Source organism: Mesoplodon mirus (assembly GCF_964341445.2).
Source record: "Mesoplodon mirus genome assembly, chromosome: 18".
NCBI classification, from domain to species: Eukaryota; Metazoa; Chordata; class Mammalia; order Artiodactyla; family Ziphiidae; genus Mesoplodon; species Mesoplodon mirus.
The window spans coordinates 22,906,388-22,912,953 of NC_138994.1; positions in this window are offsets into that span (position 1 = coordinate 22,906,388).

Below are 6,566 nucleotides of genomic sequence, written 5' to 3' on the forward strand. Positions count from 1 at the left end.
TTTACTGCTTCAAATAGTAAAACTAGTGAGACCCACACATTTGAGAAAATTCAGTTTATCTTTTTCCCATATAAATGAGGACTTAAGAATGTCCATGATAATTTTCAGGCGGGAGAAAGCATCAAGATGAGTCAAAAGTGTCATTTTATTGGAATATTTTAAAAGCAGACTCGATGTATAACAACTAAGATTTAGAAAGAGTAATTGCTGACATTTATCAAGGATGCACTCTGTGCAGGGCGTTGTTGCATTGTTCTATGCACTTCTGTAGGCTCATGATTCCCTGCCAGACACATCAGAATCAGCTGGGGATTTGTTAGACGTGTGAATTCTCAGATCCTCCCCAGATCTACGGAATCAGAAACCCCAGGAGTGGGATCCAGCCATCTGTGTTTTAACAAACCGTCCAGGTGATTCTGATGCGGCTCAAGTCTGAGAGCCACTGGTGTTGACTATCACATTTCATCCTTACATCAACCCCGAGAAAGAAGGACGTTTATTTTCACCTTCCACTTTACAGCTGGAAACTCTGAGGCCAGAGAAGTTAAGTGATTTACCCAGTGACCCTGGGTTCCTAAGTGGCTGAGCTGGGATTTGAACCCAGGCAGTGTGACTTCAGGGCTTATATTCTCCATCCCTTCCTTCCATAAAGTGACACTTAGCCCTGTCATGTCATCTGGCTTCTGTCTTGCGATACTTGCAGAATACTGAATTCACTAGTGGGAGCCCCACACGTGATAGGCAGACCTCTCGGGTGTTCACGCACTCCCACACACAGGTGGGGTGCACGTCGCCAACGGTGGCCAGTGGTGGCTGAAGTCCCATAATTTGTCTTGTCTTCCTGCCAAGTCAGCTGAAGATAATCAGTCAGCAGTGGTCGGTTGTGAAATGCACATTAGAATAAGAATCAGCATTAGCTAAAGCGGTGATTTTCAGACTTGAATGTATCCAAATTGCCTGCTTTGAGAAGATCCTGATTCAAGCAAAACCAGAGGGGTCTGGACAAAAGTTGTGAAAGGCCTGAAGAAGGAAACCGTTCTCTGGAGTTTTTAGCAACTTCCCCTGGGAGGCTCCTGAAAATTAACTGTACCTGACTTAAATGCTGTTGGTTACCTCAATGATATGACACATTTGTGAGGAATCCATAATCAGAAGATTCTTTTACCGTGGTAAAGAAGCCTTTTTTTTTTTGTAAACCCCACATTTGTTTATTTATTTATTTTTGGCTGTGTTGGGTCTTCATGTCTGTGCGAGGGCTTTCTCTAGTTGCGGCGAGCGGGTGCCACTCTTCATCACGGTGCGCGGGCCTCTCACTGTCGCGGCCTCTCTTGTTGCAGAGCACAAGCTCCAGGCGCGCAGGCTCAGTAGTTGTGGCTCACAGACCCAGTTGCTCTGCAGCATGTGGGATCTTCCCAGACCAGGGATCAAACCCATGTCCCCTGCATTAACAGGCAGATTCTCAACCACTGCACCACCAGGGAAGCCCCAAGAAGTCTTACATCACTCTGAGGTGTTTGAGTGTCTGGAGTATAGTGAACGGCTCCCAGGCTGGACTGAAATTCAGTCACAAGCTTTGTAGTGGGTCAGTCTGTCAATGATTACATTCATTTTCTTTTGTTCTTAAATTCCTACATTGGGCCAGACACTAGCTTAGGAGCTGGGGAAACGGAGGTTAACGATACAGAGTCTTGACTTTACAGGGCTTAGAGTGTTTTGGGGAGTTACACAGAAGTAACTGGTGTATTCCTTATCCATTTTTGCATAACAAATCATCCCCAAATGTAGCATCTTAAAACAATGTACATTAATCAACTCACAGTTTCTCTAGGTCAGAAATCTGAGCATAGCTTGCTGTGTACTTTTAAAATTAATGAGCAAACACGGAGAAAAAAAGGCAATTTGGAGGAAGCAGAGACTGTCGAAGGAAATACCAACTACGAAAGATACAATTCATATAGCATCGTGAAAAGAAACAGGATATTATAAAAGAGTCAGAGGGTGAGACTACATCAGGAACAATCGGATTTATCCCAGGAGTTCAACTTCAGAGAATCGTGAGAATTGCTAGAAAACAGAAATCGTAAAACTGTCCATCTACACAGACTAACGTTTGGTTTAGAAAATTCTTAAGTTTTCCAATCAGAATAAACAAGAGAGCTCCGCAGAGCTCAAAACTAACGTGCAAAATGAACCCTGCTCCTCCAGGCAAGCAACAATTAACTAGAAAATGTTAAAAAATAGATCCTATCACGTTAATAACGGAAACTCTGTGCTACGTAGGAACGCATCTTGCAAATGACACGGAAGACTTTGAGGGCAAAACATGTGACTTTTCTTGAAAGACGTAAAAGTGACCCAAATACACGAGTTTCATCACGTTGCGGGGAGGGCGGGATTCACGGTGATACAGAAGTGAATTCTCTTAAACTTCAGCTGTGAGGGCCAACAGCCACTACCCCGTGACCTCTGGTTGACCCGCGAGCCGCCCCGCCCCTCCCCACCCTAGAGGGTGCCTTCTGCCCGCGGGCCCCGCCCGGCGGGACTCCCAAGGGTGCGGCCCTTCGAGCGAACAGAACGCGTGGTGTGTCGTTGAGGCCGTGAGGACGCGACTGAGGCCCCTGCGCAGGCCTGGAAGACTCTGGCGGCGGAGGCCCCGCCCCTTGCCCCTTCCCCGCCCCGCGCGTGCCCGCCCCGCGCTCTGGTGATTCTCGAATATTCCAGACCCTCGTCCAGCAAAAGGTTACGACTCCCCCCCAGAGGCTCAGCGGCTGGCTGGCATGTTTCAGCAGTCAAGTGCTTTCTGCTGAGACTGGGCCTCTGACTGGGGGAGGACGGACGGGCCGATCGTCTCTGGACGTTTCCGTGAAGCCAAGACGGAGGGTGCTGAGCTGCCCCTCCCCCGGGGGCTTGGGTTTGCAGGGGAGACGGTAGATGCAACTGCCAGGAGCAAAGGGTCAGACCTCGGGCCCAGGACCCAGAGGGAGGAAGAAGGCTAAGGAGACGATTGAGAACAGAGAGCTGGGAAAGGGGGCCTCCTGCATGGTTGGTGGGGATGCAGACGGGTGCAGCCGCTGTGGACACCAGCGCAGAGGCCCTTAGAAACTAAAGACAGAGCCGCCATGTGATTGTGCAGTGCCACTCCCGGGCGTACCTCTGGAGAAGACTCTAATTCGAAAAGATGCGCGCACCCCAGTGTTCATGGCGCGTGGTGCTGTTTGCAGTAGCCAAGACGTGGAAGTCGCCTAAGTGTCCATCGACAGAGGACTGGATCAAGAAGGTGTGGTAGTCACCTGAATAGTCTCTGAGTGCTTCACCCTCTCTCTGTCCTTCACTTTCATGAGTGGTTATTAACTTGTGTGCACATCCCAAGAAATGTATTGATTACAGTTCAAATCATGTAAGGAAATGTTCAGGGTTGATAAACAGGGGTTATTTAATTCTGGGAACGTCCAGCATTTGTAGCTAAAAAATATATATATATATATTCTGCCCATCAAGTCTAAACTATTAAGCTATTTAAACGAATGTTAGATATCGTTGTTTTTATTAGCATAATTTTCACAGTGGTAGCTAAGAGTGTGTAGGTTTGGAGTCCAGACACTGTTCTGGACTCACATATTGGCTCTGCCTTTATTTGAACATCTGCAAATTACTTCGACTTTCAGTCTCGCATTTCGAATCTGTGAACTGTGTACAAATATAGTACCAACTTCACAGCTTTGCTTTGAGGGTAAATAAAATAATTCATTTTAAACCCTTAGCATACCTTCTAGCACATAGGAATCAGTCAGTACAAAGAACCACTTAACTGAACTGCAGTGAAGTCTTCGGAAAAGTTTTCTCGTGTTAAATTACTCTGATTTCTGAGATCCTCACTTTCTTTCTCTGTTCAACGTCCTTTCTTTTGAATCTGCTCTTTCTTGTCGTGGCTGTTGAATTTTTAATCATTCAAAGTTAATATAGACTTACTCAGAACTGGGGGTTTTGTTTCTCCTTTTTTGAATCTGATCACTTTTTTGCATATGCCAGAAAGGTAGATTAATAAACAAATACCACGTGACACACACTTAGGGACCAATCCACAGCTGCATCCTTCCTGTGGCACAACTGGACTAGAAGAAAGACCTGGGAAAAAGAACAACTTATCAAGTAAAAATGTGTTTGGCAGGCTTTTTGCACACAGACCATGGCCTGTTTTCAGAAGCCAAACTGAATGAAAACAGCTTTAAAAGAGGCAAACATTTGTGGAAAAGTCCTTGAAGGATTCTTAACTGTTCTTCTGGACAAAAAGAAACCAGTGAATCAAAGGTGCTTCTCAGTTCCTCACTCCCATTTTCCTGAGAGTAAGTCAAACTTGTTGTTTTTACCTTTTACTCTGTATAAGGTAATTAAGGCACAAAGGGCATAGCCAGTGCCAAGCATCTTGACGGACATTGTTATTATCTTGTTCTGATATTTCTAAATTATTCTGTATTTTATATTGTAGACCTAAGGAGTGATTTAATTTTTTAAACTCAGTAAAATAGTATTTTAGCATGATAGTAAAATGGAAGGTAGACTCAGAAGTGTGTGTAAATATAATTAATACTGTTGAGTGTCAGATTTACACTTCTCAGGTTGGCCGTCTGAGAATTTGCACAGTTTAACTTCTTGGGGATGTGTGTGCGTTAGGGCAAGTTGCTTCTCCCTGTGGGTTCTTTTTCATGAAGATGGGTGTTTTTCCTTAGACACTTCCTCACGTTAGAATTTAGAGATGATTTTTTTTTATCAAAAAAAGGAAATCCAGCAAGTTCTCTAAACATTGTAATTTGTATATAACATCAACATTTATTCAAATGCGTTTAAGTCACCAGAGCTGTGATACCAAATGATCATCTCTGGAATTTTAAATTGAAAACACAGAAGGATCCCTGTTACCCATCATGATTCTACGCATATCATATACTCCAATCATACTAGCTAACCAATGTTTCTGCTTTTCATCTGTATGTATCTGACATACTTACTTCTTTTTTTTTTTTTTTTTGCTGTACGCGGGCCTCTCACTGCTGTGGCCTCTCCCGTTGCGGAGCACAGACACCGGACGCGCAGGCTCAGCGGCCATGGCTCATGGGCCCAGCCGCTCTGCGGCATGCAGGATCTTCCCGGACCGGGGCACGAACCCGTGTCCCCTGCATCGGCAGGCGGACTCTCAACCACTGCGCCACCAGGGAAGCCCGTGAGTCATTATTATTGTGTGTATGTTGCATGCTCCAAAAAGTAAGGTTGGAGCAGGAAAACAAGGTTGGACCCTATGCAAGATGACTGCACACTTTACCCCTGGCCACTTTGCCCCGTTCTTTTTTTCTTCATTGCAGCTTCTGGAACCCTGACTTCTGCACGCCTCGCTTACCCACGCTGGGCACGGGCTCTCCTGCCCAGTGTGGATTCTGCCCAGACCTGGCGCTCCGTGCATTCTCCGTGTGGTCCCTGACTTCATCTCTTTGTAACTCCGGAAGCATTTACAAGAGCCTCAGGGACTAGTCTCTGCTGCACGCAGCAAGCCGTCTGCTGCTTCCAGCCCCGAGTCTCAGGGCTCATCGGACTCTCTCCTTTTCTTATAGAAACACCCAATGCCAGCTACCAGGCCAGCGCAGCCTGGTCACAGCGCCTCTTTCACCATCTCGGTCTGTATTCTTCTAACTCTTGCTGTTCTGACCTTGACAGGATTTGTATAACCTCTAGAGAAAAATCAGTGAAATTTGCATTGTCCTCATAAAAGTTTCACAGCCTTTTACTCTATGTTGGGAAGGCTGAGTAGTTTTGAAAGATGCAGCCGCCCTGTGAAAATGAGTATCTGTTTCTTCACGTAGACATCACCCTGCATGAGATTTAAACACTGTGCTAAAAGGAGTAAAAGTGTTAGGACATAAAACATGCAAATATAAAAAAGTATTAAAAAGGAGGCCATAAATTGGACTTCGTAAATTATTAGCGGACTTAATAACCACCTGTTGGGCGGATTGCTTCTGCAGATTGTAAACTCATTCATTGTAAATGTTGTATGAGCTTAATTCTTAAGTTAGTGTCCTTGACTCTAAAAAATCTCTGTGGGTTCTAACTTTACTTCTGATTTTTGTACTCTGGTTCTTTGCATGCAGTTTATTTCTACTGGCATACTATTTTCACATGATAGAAGTCAGTTTCTAATCTTGGCAGGGAAAAACCCCACCAAATTCTCAAGTATTTTTATTGGTTATTTAAAATACTTTTTCTTTCTAATTTTAAAATTATTTTAATTACCAAAGTAATAGCCAGCCTAAAAAAGTTAAGCAATATAAACTTGTATGAAGCAAAAAATGAGAGCTTTTGCCTTCATCCTAGCCACCACTTCCTTCCCTATAAATTTGTGTGTATCTTTTTTGGATAGTATGCACACAAACATACACATGGTCACATATATAGACATATATTACTCTATGCACATAGGCACACAAACTCAGGTTTTTTTTGTTTTTTTTGTTTTTTTTGTTTTTTGCGGTATGCGGGCCTCTCACTGTTGTGGCCTCCCCCGTTGCGGAGCACAG